General features: G+C 38.2%; 1 long non-coding RNA gene across 2 annotated transcripts in view; it reads left to right on the plus strand.

Moving 5' to 3' along the window:
- Positions 1 to 18,511, plus strand: part of LOC110143652 (uncharacterized) — a 281,308-nt gene that overhangs the window by 134,786 nt on the left and 128,011 nt on the right. For both annotated transcript variants that reach the window (XR_011485000.1, XR_002315641.2), the window contains 2 exons: positions 969 to 1,118; positions 13,546 to 13,601. This is a non-coding gene — a long non-coding RNA (uncharacterized lncRNA). The remainder of the gene's footprint in view (positions 1 to 968; positions 1,119 to 13,545; positions 13,602 to 18,511) is intronic.

An 18,511-nucleotide genomic window follows, 5' to 3' on the forward strand; every position in this document is an offset into this window, starting at 1 on the left:
AGGTAAGCAGAGAAGAGGTGCTGTGCTGGGATCAGCTTGAACTCCCAGAATTTTCCAGAGTCAGGTATTCCTGCAGACCAGACATGGGCCATGAGTGAGGAAAACCAGATGAGTGGTGGGAGAGGATGGAAAAGAAAGCCACTGGCCCCTTTCCCACACTTCTAACCTAGATGTAGGTGGGTGGCAAATGTGAGTGAAGGATGAAACTTTGCTCCTTTGACCTTCTTAGGACCAAGTGAGTCTGCACTTGGAGTTAAAGTGATCAGCACACTTTGTATTGTCTAAGAGTAATCAGGAAAGTTCTCCTCCCCCATTGAAAGAAAAAAAACAGGAAAATAGAACATGACTGTGTCATGAAGGAGTGAAGAATTTTGGCCTTAGGATGTTGTAGACTCTTGGATAATATATTATGTTAAAGAATAGACAGGTAATGGAGGAAGTTTCCTGCCCATTGGATTAACTCCAAAGATGGGAATTTGAGGCCCTGTTCACTTGACTGGTCAGGGGGATATTTGGTGGGGGTGGTGGGTTACTCCAATTATACCAGATCATCACCCATAACAGTAACAGTACAGCTAGCACTCAGTCTTAGAAAAACAGGCAGATCCAATCCAGTAGAAGGGATAATCATAATAATAACAGATAATTTGCTAAGAGATCTATGTGTATTATGCACTGTAGTCTTCTTATAGCAACATGATAGTTTTATATCATTTTATAGAAGAGGAAAGGGAAGCTAAGTAACTTCCTCCTAGTCCCAGAGGCAGCAGGTAGCAATGCTGGGATCTGAGTGAGGTTTTGTTTCCCTTAACTACTGCTCCTTGCTGATCTCTTTCCCAGCCCAACCATGACCTCAGGGCTTTTATCATACTTTTCTGTCCCTGTTCTCTTCTTCCTTCATCCTCTCTCCCAGTTGATGAAATTTCATTCCCAACTAAGCACAAGTCCCTCTAATTTCCCCTCACCAGAACACTTGAAATGAACAGACAGACTTGAAGCCAGCAAACCTTCTGACTCCAGGGAGCACACCAGGAATCTTAGCCAAATCCTGCAAAATGCTGGCCAGGCAAGAAAACAAAGATGGAGAGAAGCAAGTTCTCACGACTTGATGGAATCAGGTCAGAGTTCTGTTGACATTGGGGTTGGGTTGAGGATGAAGAGGGAATCTATCTGAGGGTTCCAAGAAAATACCACAGTTGGAGCTTATAGAATAAAAGCAAAATGCCACCGTCTCATTAATTTGTCTGCCCATAGGTGTGTCAACTGCAAATTGGCTCTTGCTTGTTGACTATAAATTGGCATTTCCCAAGAACATTTGCCAGCAATGGAATGACAACAAGGGTGTTTGCCATGTGCTGTGCTCTGCTTAGTCACTCAGTCAGTCCAACTGTTTGTGACCCCATGGACTGTAGTCCACCAGGCTTCTCTGTCTATGGGATTCTCCAGGCAAGAATACTGGAGTGGGTTGCCATGGCGTCTTCCAGGGGATCTTCCCAATCCGTCCTGCATTGCAGTCGGATTCTCTACCTTGCGAGCCACAAGGTAAGCCCAGCTGCTGCAGCTGCTGAACTTCAGCAGCCCCTGAGGGGAATTCAGGGTGGAGAATGAGGCACCCTGTGCTCTAGAGGAACTGGTGGAACAGATCTTGAGATAATTAGGTATTTTCAGGAACTGATTTTATGATCCTGATCCTTTGTTGTTCAGTCTGTAAGTCGAGTCTGACCCTTTGCAACCCCAGGGACAGCAGCATGCCAGGCTTCCCTGTGCTTCACTATCTCCCAGTGAAGTGAAGTGCAGGTGGTTCAGTCATGTCCAATTCTTTGTGACCCCATGGGCTATACAGTCCATAAAAATCTCCAGGCCAGAATACTGGAGTGGGTAACCTTTTGCTTCTCCAGGGCATCTTCCCAAACCAGGGATTGAGCCCGGGTTTCCCGCATTGCAGGCAGATTCTTTATCAGCTAAGCAACAAGGGAAGCCCAAGAATACTGGAGTGGGTAGCCTATCCCTTTTCCAGTGGATCTTCCCAACCCAGGAATCAAACCAGGCTCTCCTGCATTGCAGGCGAATTCTAGATATCTCTGAGTTTGCTCAAACTCATGTCCATTGAGTCAGTGATATCATCCAACCATCTCATCCTCTGTCAAACTCATGTCCATTGAGTCAGTGATATCATCCAACCATCTCATCCTCTGTCACCCCCTTCTACTCCTGCTCTCAATCTTTTCCAGCATCAGGGTCTTTTCCAATGAGTCTGCTCTTTGCATCAGGTGGCCAAAGTATTGGAACTCCAGAGTCAGTCCTCCCAATGAACACCCAGGACTGATCTCCTTTAGGATGGACTGGTTGGATCTCCTTGCAGTCCAAGGGACTCTCAAGAGTCTTCTCCAGCACCACAGTTCAAAAGCATTAGTTCTTCAGCACTTAGTCTTCTTTATGGTCCAACTCTCAAATCCATGCATGTCTATTGGAAAAACCATAGCTTTGACTATACAGACCTTTGTCAGCAAAGGGATGTCTCTGCTTTTTAATACATTCTCTAGATTTGTCATAGCTTTTCTTCCAGGGAGCACATGTCTTTTAATTTCACGGTTGCAATCACCATCCTCAGTGATTTTGGAACCCAAGAAAATAAAATCTGCCACTGTTTGTATTTTTCCCCCATCTATTTGCCATGAAGTGATGGGGCCAGATGCTGTGGTTTTAATTTTTTTAATGTTTAATTTTAAGCCAGGTTTTTCCACTCTCCTCTTTCACCTTCATCAAGAAGCTCTTTATTTCCTCTTCACTTTCTGCCATTAGGATAGTATCATCTGCATATCTGAAATTGTTATTTCTCCCAGTAATCTTGATTCTAGCTTGTGATTCATCTAGCCCAGTATTTTGCATGATGTACTCTGCATATAAGTTAAATAAGCATGGTGACAATATACAGCCTTGACGTACTCCTTTCCTAATTTGAACCAGTGTTCCATGTCCAGTTCTAACTGTTGCTTCTTGACCTGCCTATAGATTTCTCAGAAGATGGGTAAGGTGGTGTGGTATTCCCAGCCCTTTAAGAATTTTCCAGTTTGTTGTGATTCATACAGGCAAAGGCTTTAGTGTAGTCAATAAAGCAGAAGTAGATGTTTTTCTGGAATTTTCTTGCTTTTTCCATGACCTAATGGATGTTGGCATTTGACCTCTGGGTCCTCTGCCTTTTCTAAATCCAACTTGTACATCTGGAAGTTCTCAGTTCACATACTGTTGAGGCCTAGTTTGAGGGATTTTGAGCATTACCTTGCTATTATGTAAAATGAGGGCAATTGTGCAGTAGTTTGAACATTCTTTGGCATTGCCCTTCTTTAGTATGGGGCTTCCCTGGTGGCTCAGAGGGTAAAACATCTGCCTGCAATGCGGGAGACCTGGGTTCAATCCCTGGGTCGGGAAGATCCCCTGGAGAAGGAAATGGTAACTCACTCCAGTATTCTTGCCTGGAAAATCCCATGGACAGAGAAGCCTGGTAGGCTACAGTCCATGGGGTTGCAAAGAGTCAGACACAACTGAGTGACTTCACTTTCACTTTCACTTTCTTTAGTATTGGAATGAAAACTGACCCTTTTCCAGTCCTGTTGACATTGCTGAGTTTCCGGATTTCGGGCATATTGAGTGTGGCACTTTAACAGCATCCCAGTCCTTGCATCTCTTCATATCTAGAAAATGTCTAAATCTGTTTATGGTGTCATCAGCATCTCATGACTAGTAGAAAAACTTATGCAAATTAATTGCTTGATTACACTGAACTCCCCCTTCACCAAAATCTTACATATTGACCTTCCCCACTGCCTCTTTGGAGCAGTCTCTGAGCTATCTGAGTTACTGTTTCCCTGTTTGCAGTCCTCATTTTGCCGCAAATAAACCAGCTCTCAACTCTCACGTTGTGCATCTCTTTAGTCTACAGGTGCTATCCTGAGAAAGCATCTGTTTGGTGTCCCTTGCGGTAAAGGAGTTGGCCCTTGAAAAGTGGATCAGTAGTTTGGCTTTATTATCTTCCTTCCTTCTTTCAGGTCAATACTAGAACATACCCATTAAAACCTGTAGGAGCACCCCCAAGCAGTTGCTAGATACCCTCAGAATAGCTGTGTGCATGTGTGTGTGCTCAGTTGCTTCAGTCGTGTCCAACTCTGCGACCCTATGGACTGTAGCTCACCAGTCTCCTTTGTCCATGATATTCTCCAGGCAAGAATAGTGGAGTGGATTGCTGTGTCCTCATCAGAGACTGAACTCATGTCTCCTGCATTGTAGGCAGATTCTTTATTGCTAAGCCATTGGGAAGCCCCCAAAATAGCTGAGAAACATAAAATTGTCTATGTGGGCATTATCTCTTACTTGCTGTTCCTTAACTCTGCTGAGTTATTTTTCTTAGGCTTCCCTTAAACTGTACTGCTAAGTGTTCAGACAGCCAATATAATCAACAATTCAGTCGTCCTCCTGCTAAAGCAGCATGAGATTCAAATGATATTTTTTGATAGATAGCATCAGATTTCAGATTTACATGGGACTCTTCTCAGAATAAGCTTCATGACCTAGGAGGAAATCAGCGGAACATTTTTTGCCTGGATCTTCTTATGAACTCTGCCCTTGGATGTACATTTGAAAGAACATGATAAAAACTCCTCTCTGAGAGGAACTGATCTGATCCCTGACTAAAATATCTTCAACTCTGAAATTAGGAGAGATCCATGACCAACATGAATGATGGCTTGATCCCAGATGCTGGAGCTTCTAGACGTGGAAAGGGCAAGACTCAGAGCAGGAAGAGGTAACAATTAATCATTGTTGAAACATAACCAGATGAGGAAGACTCAAAGAGATTCATCTACAAAGTCATTTATCCACTGTTTAAAAGAAAATGTTTATTTAGCCCCTAGTACTTATGACATTGCTTAAAATAAGAAGATGGATGATAACAACAACAGAAAATACTTTCTGAAAATATACATCTCAGTCAGTTTGGGCTGCTATAATGAAATACCACAGACAGTGGTTAAGCAGCATTTATTTCTCATGGTTTTGAAGGCTGGCAATCTGAGATCAGGGCACCAGCATGGTTGGGTTCTTGGTGAAGGCTCTCTTCCTTGTATTCCTTATTTTCTTAAATGGCCTTTGCTTGGTGCATGCACAAGACCTCATGTCTTTCCCTCCTTTTAAGGGAGCTCATGTCTCTTTCTCTTTTTGCTAAACCCATCATTCTCATTAAATTAAACAAAATATAAGCTCACAATTCAAAAAAATCACCAAAAACACAAGAAATAAGTCACTATGAGCAAAAAGTAATCAATATCACCAAATTCAATTTTAATTAGGTCCCTAAGGACTTCAAATTTTGAAATTAACCTATACAGGATGTAAAATATATAGGTACAAAATATATTTTAAATGAAATGTTTTTATTTGATGACTTAGCTATCAGTGTGACCCAGCTACTATGAAAAAAGGGAACATTTTGAAAATTATAACTATTGCTATTATGCCAGTGTCAGGGCTCAAGAGCATAGTAAGTATAGCTTGAAAGACAATATGTAAATGTCTTTTCTGGTGGGAAAAGCTGAAGAAATTATCTAGAATACCCCATAGAGAGATAAGGAGGTGGAAAATATGAGTGATTAAAAGATACAGAGAATAGAAAGAGAAAGTATCATTGCTTGCATTGTCTAACAGAGATCCAGGAGAAGAGAATAGAGAAGGAGATTATTTATGGAGGTAATGGCTGAGAATTTCCCAGAATTGATAACTGACCTGAATCTACAGGTGCAGGAAGCACAGTGTATAACAATTGGGATAAATAAAAAGAAACCCATGTAGCATACATGCACTACAGTGAGGCTGAAGAAAAATCAGAGAATCAAAAAATAAAAAATCAAAAAACGTCTTAAAAGTGGCCAGAGAGAAAAACTACATAAAAACTGATGTTGATTTCTCAATAGTAACAGTGGGTGTCAAGTGATAGAGAAAAACAGTTTTCAAAGTGCTGCAAGTTAATACTATCAGACTAAAATTGCATGCTAAGTTAAAAACTATCTTTGAACAATGAAGGAAAAATAAATTTAAAAATATTTTCAGAGGAACTTGGGGATTTACCTCCAGCACATCCATATTACAGAACTTTTGTTGTCTTTCAGGGAAGGAGAAAAATGACCCCACTCATAATAAAAACTTTCAGTATAAGAGAAATAGAAGGGAATTTTCTTAACCAAATGAAGAATACCTATCAAAAACCCCTTTGTTTTTTGTTTTTTTTTTTAGTCACTAAGTCTTGTTTGACTCTTCTGCAATCCCATGGACTCTAGCCTACCCAGGAATTTCCCAGACAATAATACTGGAGTGAGTTGCCTCTCCAGGGTGTCTTCCCAACCCAGGGAACAAACTCAAGTCTCCTGCATTGGCAGGCAGATTCTTTACCACTGAGCCACCAGGGAAGCCCATCAAAACCCCTACTGCAATCTTATTGATGATACACTAACATTCTCTTCAAAATGAGTATCGAAGTAAGGAAGCTGTCACAGGCTGTGTTGCATAGGAAGCAGAATCTGAGAGAGGTCGACATACAAAATGCTTGTTGGGGAGTTCTTCTGAGATCGATATATGTGGAAGGGAGAGGAAAAAAGCTGGCTTAGGCAGAGAGAGAAATTGAGCTAGGAAATATTTCTAATGAAGACCTCAACTAAACTCACAGAGTTTTGGAGCCAGAATGACCTCTGGGTCTTTATACTATCTTGTCAGTCAGTCATTGGATGAGGGTTGGTCCTGGGAAGAACCATACCTTGAGCATGAGTGCTGTCTTCCCAAGGTGATCCCCAGAAAGGACCCACAACTGAAAACCATTTTCCAATAGCACTCCCAGCAACCATGATAATGACTCTTTGATTCTCAAAGAGTTGTCTGGATAGTACATTACATTATCCACCACATATTCCCATTAACACAATTTTATTCAATATTATATAGAATTTTTCCAAAGAAGACATAAAATACAGTCAATAGGCACGTGAAAAAAAAGTTTAACAGCTCTAATTATTAGTGAAAAAGAAAAATGAGATATCACCTTATATGCATGAGAATGGCTATTATAAAAAAAAAAAAAAAAAGAAATGGCAAGCATTAGTAAGGATGTGGAGAAAAGAGGACCCTCATACACTGTTGGTGGGATGTGATTGGAGCAGCCACTATGGAAAACAGTATTAAGACTCTTCAAAAAATTAAGAATAAAACTACCATATGATTTGGCTATTCCACATCTTGGAATTTATCTGAAGAATATAAAACACTAATTTAAAAAGATGTATATACCCTTATGACTTCCCTGGTGGTTCAGCAGGTAAAGAATCTGCCTGTAATGCAGTAGACCCTGGTTCAATTCCTGGGTCAGGAAGATCCCCTGGAGAAGGGAACAGGTACCCACTCCAGTATTCTGGCCTGGAGAATTTCATGGACAGAGGAGTCTGGCAGGCTACAGTCCATAGGGTCACAAAGAGGCAGATACAACTAAGTGACTTTCACTATGCACCCTTATGTTCACAACATTATTTGCAATATAAGTGCCCATCAATAGATGAATGGATAAGCATGATGTGGTATATACATATATAATATTCTTTAGTCATAAATAAGAATAAAATCTTGCCATTTGTAGCAACATAATTGGACCCAGAGGTTATTATGCTAAGTGAGATAAGTCAGATGGAAAAGGAAAAATGCCAAATGATTTCACTTACATGTACGTTATAAAAAATAAACTGACCAAAAAATAATCCAGACAAAACAGAAGCAATACAGATACAGAAAACAGAATAGTGATTACCAGTGGGAAAGGGTGGGTTTGGTGAAATGAGTAAAGGAGGTCCAACTACATGGTGATGGGTGAAAACTAAATTTTTGGTAATGAGCACACTATTTTATATACAGAAGTTGAAATATAATGTTTTACATGAAACATATATATATACATATGTCTATGTATTCTAGACATCTAAGCAGTGCTGTAAGACAATAAAAAATAGTTATAAGGAGATAATAAAAAGTGATTAAGAAAGTGGCTGGACATGAGATTAAAATACAAAAATCAGTTGCATTCCTAAACACTAACCAAAACAGAATTCTTACATCAGATGGTAGGTTCGTGGACATTCTCTTGGCAATTATGCTTTACAAGTTGCATGTATATTACAAGTACTCTTTTGTATGCATCAAATATTTTGAAATTTTAAAAATCTTTTTAAAGAAAGAAAACCCTGCATCATGAGAGATACTGGGTAAGTGCTGCAGTGGAAAGACTAGAAAGGGCTTCATAAAGAAGCTGGATGAGAACCTGACCTTGAATTACAAATAGGATTTGAAGAACAATGAAACTAATGAGTGGCAAGTGGCTGAAGAGGAGGTAGAGTCCCTCCTACCACCCAGTGTAGTGACAAGGTAGTGCTTAAAACTTTCTTAGGGCAAAAGTGCAGCCTTTTTTAAAATGAGGAAAGAGACCTGCACTTATTTCTGCCTGTGAGAGGGGTGCAATCTTTGTGAAGCGCTAGTTGGAGGTGCAGAAGGAGGAACAATGTAGAGGCTGCCCACAATGACAATATTAATACATTACATCTGAGTCCAAGCTCAGGTACCAGGAGAAGTTCTAAACTTCTAGGATTTTACGAAAACAAAGCTTACAACTGCTTTATTTAGCATTACCACAATTGCCAGTTCTTTGGCAATATTGCTGTGTTGCATAGATACAAGTTTAGTGACTGGACATCTAATGTTTTTGCCTGCCACCCACTTTTTTTCAAGACACTATACATGAATTTTGCTTAGAATATCCCCTCCTAATTTTTGACCTTGTAATTTGGAAGGGGTTTTTCCCCATTACCTCCAGGGATGAACAGTTGACCCAGGCCTGGACAGTCAAGTCATCATTTTCTTCCAGTTAGCCATAGTGATGCTTCAAGCTAGGAACAAGGGGGAAAAGAGACAAAAAGACACAATCTGAGGTTTTTCTAGGACTGAGGAGAGAGAGAATCATTTCTCCTATTGGGGTTACTGAAGGCCTAGGATCTATGTCTGGTGCTAATGGTGGCCATCTTGTCACCATGAAGGACCAGATTGCCAAAGAAGAGAGTGAAAGCAGAGCCAATAGATGGAGAGGAACCGTCACCTGATAATGGGTATTCTACTGTTTACACTGAATGAAACTTCACTAATGAACCTGGGGTGCTTTGAGAAAGTTCTTCAGTGTTGAATTGGGAGAGGCAATGTGGTGTGGTGGAAGAAGTCACAGAGCCCTGATTCAGGTTTTCCTCTAGAACAAAATCACTGTAGTGCCCTAGAAAAATTAACACCCTGTGCCTAAGTTTTCTTATCTCTAAAATAGGGAGTAATGATGGTACATATCTTCTAGGCTGTCAAGATTAAATGTGATAACAGAGTGCCTGACATGCAGAAAGCACACAATAAATATCTAATATTATCTATTATTTTTCCTATTAGCATTCTCACACACTGACTTTTCTACCTTCTGCCACTCTGCCATTTGCCTTACTTTTCTTCACATAAAATTATTTATTTCATATAAAATTATTTATTTCATATATACTAGCAGAGAGAGAGATTATTGATCTAGTCTCCAGGACAAATAAAAGCAATTTAGGCCTGAAATAAGACAAAGAAACGTAGTTTCTTGCCAAGGAAGATTCTAGCAATGACTGTTTAGTCATCTGACTCTCAGATGACAGCCCTGAGAGTTTCCTTTGACATTGTCAGTCAAGCTTCACTTCAGCTTAATCTGATTGTTACGACTCCAGAGAACTTGTCTGGAAGTTGGGGAGGGTTAATAAACCATACCTCATGACCCCTGTGATTGTGTGGACACCTAACACTTGTCATGTTGGCTGTGTCTGGATACAATCCAGGTTAACTAAATGCTAACATGTTATGAAGAAGCTGGAGCTTTGGGATAGCAGTGCCATGTAAATGTTCCTATTTTCCGAAGAGGGATGAGAACTAAAATCCTCAAAACATAGAATGCCTGAATGGAGGGGACTAGGCAATACTCAGAGCCCAAAGTAAGGAACTTGCCCAGAGTCTCTTATTTAGTTAAAATTACACACCGCTTTGCAGTACTTTCCTCTGCTGGAATAAGGAGGAAATTTGAGCCCAGGATGCCAAATAGATCTTAGCTGACATTCTGGCTCTAAACAGTTGTTGGAGTTTGGAGCAGCATTGTATTATGAAGTTTGGCTTTAGAAGAAAATAGTTCTGTAATCAATTAGCAGTGCCTGCCGTGGAAAACAGCCACAAGTTTACTGACCTTGAAGACTGGGCCAGCAGGTGGTTGCAGCCAGGGTGGGGGTGGGAAGGTCCAATATTAAGTTGGGCTTATTGTACTCTCTCTCCTTCTTCCTCGACAGTCCCTCTCTTTCTAGTGTCCTATAGTGTATTTGATTTTGCATGTGGTCATAATGACTGTAAATCATCACTCCAGGTTACTCCCCATCCTACCTGTGATAAGAAGGTAAGTTTCTAAGTCAGGTCCTGGGCTAGCCAGAAAATAGCTTTTTGTTTGTTTTTCCTCTTATAGAGGGATATTCACCTGCTCAGATAGATATCGCCCCAGGGCTCAAGACCAGCCTGCTGCAGAAGCCTATTGTTTCCTTTCCTTTGAGGTAAAGATAGCCGAAATTCTAGAACATAGGAGAGGCTTCTGGGATCATCTGGTGAGATCTGATTTTACAAATGAGGAAGCTGAGGCTCAGAGCAGAAAAGCAGGCTGCCAGTCTTTCCATAGTGCCATATTCATTTGCTTTATTATTTTTCCCACTTTATATCCTCAGTTATGGCCATCAATTTTCCCACGTTGAATCTTTTGGGAAAAAAAAAATTAATGGCATGTGACATACTGCAAGTTTAGCAGAGGAAGCAGCATAAATACAAAGTGACCATCACTCACTTATAGCTCAAAAGCAAATAACAGAAAGTGACAAAAGACTTGAAATGGTGGTGATGGTATGTGGTGCTAATGGTAAAGAACTGCCTGCCAGTGCAGGAGATATAAGAGACATAAGTTCGATCTCTGGGTCAGGAAGATCCCCTGGAACAGGACATGGCAACCCACTCCAGTATTCTTACCAGGAGAATCCCCATGGACAGAGGAGCCTGGCGGGCTACACAGCCCACGGGGTCGCAAAGAGTCAGACGTGACTGAAGTGACTTAGCATAGTGCACACAGCAGAGTATTATTCTACTAAGGTGTGTGTCCCATTTCCAAAGTCCCATCAGAATTTTTTTCAAAGACAGAATGTAAACTATTTTTTTATTTACAATATCTGCTAAAGGCAATAAATAAATATATTGATAATTGTGCATTTTAAAAGTTTTGATAGTTTTGCTTTTGAACAAAAATGTATTGAGCCCCTACTCTGTGATAGTAATATTGCTAGGTATTAGTAAGACAGAGATGAATAAAGCACAGTCTCAGATTTGCAAAGCTTATGATATAGTTGGGAACACAAGTGGACTGAAAAGTACAGTGCAACATGAAGAAAATTATAAGTGTGTATGGAAGGTACAATAATGGCACAGAGGATGGACAGACTAACTTTGGAAGGCAGCAGGAATTTTTTAATAAAAAACATCTGAGCTAGGCTTTGAAGGATAAAGAGGAATTCTTTAGCAGCTCTTGTACACTGATTTACTCAATAAACTTAATAGCACAAGACATGCCAATTACCATATTAGGTACTGGAGGCTGAGGTACATAAGATAGAGTCCCTGGCCTCTCAGAACTCATAGACTGGATAAGAGGTAAGTATATAAACAAAGAATTACGTTACAATATATTGAGAGCAAGAGTCATTGAGAGAACCCAAGACAGTCATAAGGAAAGCTGCATTGAGGAAAGGACTCAGTGGGCACTTTCCTCTCTGTGCTGGTAATACTCCTTTCAGGAAATACTTATCGGTCATTATGACAGCAATGGAATATCAACAGGAAAGTAACTATATTTGCAACAGAATTAATGAGAAGATAAGGACACTGAAAAAGTGATAGAAACCTAAGCTATCAATATCCATTTAACAAAAAAATTTTAAGCTCCTACCATGTGCTAGGCGCCATAGTAATTTGTGAACATAGAAGAAAGAGGAATATCAAGTGCCCATAAAATAAAGGGGTTAATGGCATGGATGGTGGAGTCAGCCTGCATGGGTTCAAATCCAGTTTTCCCAACCTGCTAGCTATGAGATTTTGGACTAGTTGTTGAATCTGTCTGTACTTCAGTTTCCTCATTTGCAAACAGTGGATAACAAAAGAACTCTGGTTATTGTGGTATTGAAAATAATAAAGCAGGCAAAGGGCTCAGATTAGTCCTGGACTCATGGGAAGTGTTCGGTCGAAGTGCTGCCAGTGAAGAAGATGATCGGGGCGAAGATGATAAACAGATGCTAAATTTGAAGAACCTTGTAATAAATCTGAACTTTTTATTCAACCATTAAAGCCATGAAGAGGTTTTAAAAAAGTGACATGATTCAAATTAAATTTTTTAAATATTTTTATTAAATAAATTTTAATAATACAAAAGCAGAGAACATACTTTTAATGTAGTCTCATATTCATACCACTCAGATTCCACAGATATCTAGATTTTGCCATATTTTCTTCCTCTACCAATTTTTCCTCTGCTTATGAATTTCAAAGTATCATAGAGCAGTCACAGACATAACTGAATCCTTACATACCTACAGATGCAACTTGTAAAGATATGGATATTTTCTGACAATCCTACCAGCCATTTTCATACTTAACAGCATTGTTAATCCCTTGGTATTATCTAAAACTCATTCTATATTCAATTTCTGCAGTTGTCTCAAATGCCTTCTTAGTTGGTTGAAATCAGGATCTGAACCATGCCTATGTATTACATTCAATTGTTAAGCCTCTTTGTTGTTTTAATGTTTCTTTCATACCACAGTTTAAAAAAAGAATTAGATTTGTCTTTTTGCTTAGTTATGGTGTCATTTAGCTTGTTCCTCTATACTACAGTTTTCTTATAAGTTGAAAGGTAATGGAAATTTTTATTAGATTTGCATTCAGCAGATTTTCACAGGAATATTTTATAGTAGTGTGCCAATTATAAGTGCTTTTCGTCATAAATTGTCAGGTCTGCTTCTGGGTATATGGTAGAATAGCACTTCCTTGCCCCACCAGGTGGTGCTAGTGGTAAAGAACCCACTTGCCAATGCAGGAGACAAGACAAGTTCCATCCCTGGGCTGGGAAGATCCCTTAGAGGAGGACATAGCAACCCATTCCAGTATTCTTGCCTGGAGAATTCCATGGACAGAGGAGCCTGGAAGGCTATAGTCCATGGGGTCTTCAAGAGTCAGACACGACTGAAGTGACTTAGCATGCATGCACATGATCATGTGACTTGCTTCGGTTAATCAAATAAGAGTGGAAGCAAAATGTGTCTGTTCCTGGGAAGAGCTCGGAGAGCCAGTATATGATTTGCCTTCTTCTTTTTCTTCTGCCAGTGTGATCGTGGGAGGCCATATTGAGATGCATTCCTATCAGCCTGGATCCTGGTTGGGTAAGTAACCACTTTAATTATATTTGTTATTACAACATAATCTTGTCCATTTTGACCAGTATATTGCATCAGATCGTAAAGTGCCTAATGTCTAGATGTTCCACCTGTAGTATTTGGTTGGTATATTCACCCTTTTCAGTCATGCATGGAACATTTTCCAGGGCAGATCATATGCTGACCATAAAATATCTCAATAAATTTAAAAGAATTGAAATAACAGTGTGTTCTCCAGCCACAGAAGAATTAAATTAAAGATCAACTGCAGAAAGAAATTTGAGAAACCACAAATATTTGCAAATTAAACAACACATTTCTTAATAACTCATGAGTCAAAGAAGAAATCACAAGGGAAAGTTGAACTGAATTAAAATTAAAGCATGATATGTCAAAATTTATGGGATGTAAGTAAGGCAGTGCTAAGAGGGAAATATATAGCTTTAAATACCTATGTTAAATAAAAATTATCTCAAATCAATAACCAAATCTTTCACCTTAAGAATCTAGAAAGTGAAGAGCAAAGCAAATACAACATAAGGTGAAGAAAGTAAGTAATAAAGATTAGAGAGCAAAGCAATGAAATATAGAACAAAAAGTTAAGTAAATCAATGAAATCATAAGTTGAATGTCTGAAAAGATCATCAAAATTGACAAACCTTTAGGCAAACTAAGGAAAAGGCAAGTATCATCAAATCATGAATGAAAGAGAGGAAATCAGCATAAACGCTACAGAAATTAAAAAGATAAGAGAAGACTGTGAATAGCTTTGTACCAACAAATAGACCAAATGAAAAAATTTTAAATTCTTAGACACAAATTACCAAAACTGACCCAAGAAGAAATAGAAAATCTGAATAGATCCACAACAAGTAAAGAAATTGAATTAGTAATTAAAAATCTTCTGAGAAAAAAACCTAAGCCTAGATATCTTCATTGGTGAATTCTATCAAATATTTAAAGATTATAATAGCAGTTCTTCACAAATTATTCCAGACAATACTGAAGGAAAGAACATTTTCCAACTTACTTTATGAGACCAGTATTACTCTGATACCAAAGCTAAAGACATAATACAAATAAAAAAATTTAGGCCAATATCCCCAATATTGGAGAAGGAAATGGCAACCCACTCCAGTATTCTTGCCTGGAAAATCCCATGGATGGAGGAGCTTGGTAGGCTACAGTCCATGGGGTCGCAAAGAGTTGGACACGACTGAACAACTTCACTTACTTTTATCCCCAATATAGACATAAAAATCCTCAACAAAATATTAGCAAACCATTCATATCATAAAAAGATGAGACATTATGATCAAATGAGAATTATCCCAGGAAAACAAAACTGGTTTAGCATTTAAGGGGATGAAAGCTTAAATCCCTCCATTGTAATTTTCTTCATCAACCTTTAAACCAATGATTTCATCCAATGATGATCATTATCTGAATCAATTATTTCATTAAGAATTGAAAAATGATGAGTTTCTAATGCTATCCTTCCTAACACATTTATTAGTTAGAATCCCTCTATAAAAGATAAAAATTTCTCTCATCATCAAGGGTTGTTATGCTACTTTGGAAAACGGTTCTTCCAGGAAAGGCAGGATATATATATGATTCTTTCACTTTAATCACAACCTTGTGGAGTAAAGTGTGACCTAGTTACATCTAACTGTGTTTCCAATGATGTGTTTTTCACCTTCTTCCTTTTTTTCCCCCCTTCCTTTTATTTTCACTTTCTCTTTTTTTGAGTATCATTATGAATTTATGGTTTTTATATATTAAATGTGTTTTAATTAATTTTAGTCATCATTCTGTTGATGCATAAATTGTCCTGCTTTAGCCAGTGGGAAGTCCCTCATGTCAGATCTTTGTCTTTTTAACTGGACTTAATTACTCTGATAGTTTCCTTACACAGTAATATATCCCCAGTTTAATTTTTCTGTTTTCTGCTGTTTCCACCAGCATCTCTACTTTCTTTCAGTGGGAAGATGTTTAGACACCACAGTCTGGGTCTTAGGCTTAGTGTCCGTTTTAGTGGACAATTAGGAATTAATATTTTTGAAAAAGAAGCACAAGTTCATACTGATACTTGCAATTTATTTTGAGAGCATTATGCTGTGTGAAATAAGTCAGAAAGAGAAAAACAGGTACTGTATGCTATTACTTAGACATGCAACCTATAAAAGTTGGATGTGTAAAAACACAGAGTAAAATGATGGTTATCAGGGGATAGGAGTGGGGAAACTGGGAGATATTGTTAAAGGGTACAAATTTGCAACTAGTAGATAAGTTCTGGAGATCTAATGCACAGCATAGTGATTATAGTTAACAATACTATATTATAAACTTTGAAGTTGCTAATAGACTAGATTTTTATAGTTCTCAACACAAAGAAATGATGATTGCTATGTTACTATAGTAATCATATTGCTGTGTATAAAAGTATCAAAACAACTCATTATACCTCTCAGACTTATAAAATGTTGTGTCAATTATATCTCATTTAAAAATCAAGATATTTATTAACTTCTAAAATAATAATTCTCTTACTTTGCTAAAAACTTTGTCCTAAAAACATTGATTACTTGTTTCATGCTACAATATATAAAAAGTATTTCCAAAAGTAATAATATTGTTATAACATACTATATTTATATTTTTATGAATTAGATTACATGCAAAATGTATTGTTATATTTATAGTGTAAAATAATATTACTATATAATATTACTATATTTGCAATATAAGAAATTTTCATTTTATAGGTCAACAGTGGCCAAATATTGGCAATTTTGTATGGTTCCACCTAATACTAACAATAAAACTACTGAATGAAGTCCTAAGATTTATTTGCAGCTTTTCTTGGTTTTAAAATATATTTCACAAGAATGTAAAGTCAAAACAATTTTATGGAAGTTACTTGAAATAATTATTTTCTTTGTGTAGTTAATAGACATTTGTTTTTATTTTTTTGTTTCAATTTGTGTTCAATTTTCAGAAATGTCTTATTTTATTTTATTTTTACTTAATGTTATTTTTTGAGTGTGTAAACATTATGTGATTCCAAAGTGAAGATTTTTAAGAGAACATTCAGAGAAATTTTGCTGCCAACCTATGTCCTCTATTGTGCACTTCCTCCTTTTTTATTTTTATAAGTATTTGTTTATCTTTCAAATATAAGCAGGTAGTATATAAATATGTATGTATGAATGTTGTGCTTTTCCCTTTCTTATACTGTTCCGCAGCTTTCTTTATTCTCATGAAAATATCAGATTAGCATTTTGAAAAGATCACTCCTTCTGTAGGCAGAAGAGACTGGAAATAGACATTCTACTGGAAATAGGGAGGCATATTAAGAGGCCACAATGTTGGTGGTGGTTGGGTGGTGCAGGGGAGATGGAGAGAAGCGGACACTGGAGGTGAATTTTGGAGGTTGGACGTATAGGACCTAGGTATTGTTTGGATGTAAGGAGAACCTACAACTTTGTGCAGGAAATCCAAGCCACCCCCCTGGTCATATTTATATTCCCAGTGGTATGAAATTTTCTTTTCTTTTCTTTTTTTTCTATTGAATAGAATAGTAGACCATATCTATACTTGTTTCTTTTTTTTTTAAGTTATTATAAAAAATTTTAAACATACATAAAGTAGAAGAGTATACTGAACCCTAACATATTAATCACAGAGATTCAGCCATTATCAACCTATGGTCTATCTAATTTTTTCTATATTTCCAGCTACTCTTATCACCCTCCACCACCCCTAAGAATATTTTGAAGCAAATTCTGGGAATCTTATCATTTTACTTGTCTATTCCAGCGCCTTAGGGAAGCATTGTTATTCAAATTCCACTGTTCCTTTCTCTGATACCTGCCACTCTGCTAACTGACTCATTAAAGTTCATTCCTTATAGTAAGGCTTTGATTCCTTTAAAAATTCAGCACAGCTTGTGTTTCACATAGATACCCAATGCACAGTTTGACTTAAAAATAGAATCCCTTTGCTTGCTGGATGGTAGTAGCTGGTGGAGAAAAAGGTCAATTATAATGGTGACTTATTCATCCACAAACACTCCCTGGAACCCAACTTCCCCATGAAAACTCTGCGGTGTGGTTGGCACTAGAAGCCCTAGCCAAATGCTCTTGTGGTATAAGGTTCATGGCGTGTCAGTTCTCCTAGAGAAGCTTCCTGACTCATGACAACCAGTCAGCCTCTCCTTTCTGAAGACTTCCTACTGAGCTGTGACTCAGAGATAACTATCTGCTCTTGTCACCAAACACTTGGACTGAGTGTGTTACAGCCTATAAACTTGCTTAAGTGGAAGGCCTTTCTTCCCACTTAGAGTCTTCATTGTCATGACTTGCGGCCTGAAGCTATCCTGACTTTTCTCAATGTCCTTTGCACCAGTGTCTGTTTTATTGCGCTAGCACGTCTGTAGGAGTTACCATGCAATGCTCAGTTACTGGCAGTTTTCCTAACCTTCCTCAGAACTAAAATAGAGACCATTTTACTACCTATTTCCTAGTGTCAATGTGATGATTAAAGATAGTACCTAAAGATACTAGCACCATGTCTCAGACACACTGTTGTTACTGCTTTAATGTGTCTCATGGATACTGACTTTATCTTCCTTACTTACTCCATGTTCTGTGTGAACCCTCTTTCCTGTCTACTTTGGTTATTGTTACTATAGGGAGTAGAGACGTCTGACCAAGAAAAGATTCTTGATCATTGTCAGTCTCAATATTCTCAAATGTAAAATGGGATTTTAACGTGTTGTGTAAAATGTTTTATGGGTTAAACCAAGAAATGGGTATAAAAGTGACGGCACAGCAGCACTGTGCCTGGCACGTAGTAAGTATTCAGCAAAGACTTGGGGGCATCGTCAGAGCCTTGGCTGAGTCACCAACTGG

Source organism: Odocoileus virginianus, chromosome 3 (assembly GCF_023699985.2).
Source record: "Odocoileus virginianus isolate 20LAN1187 ecotype Illinois chromosome 3, Ovbor_1.2, whole genome shotgun sequence".
NCBI lineage: Eukaryota > Metazoa > Chordata > Mammalia > Artiodactyla > Cervidae > Odocoileus > Odocoileus virginianus.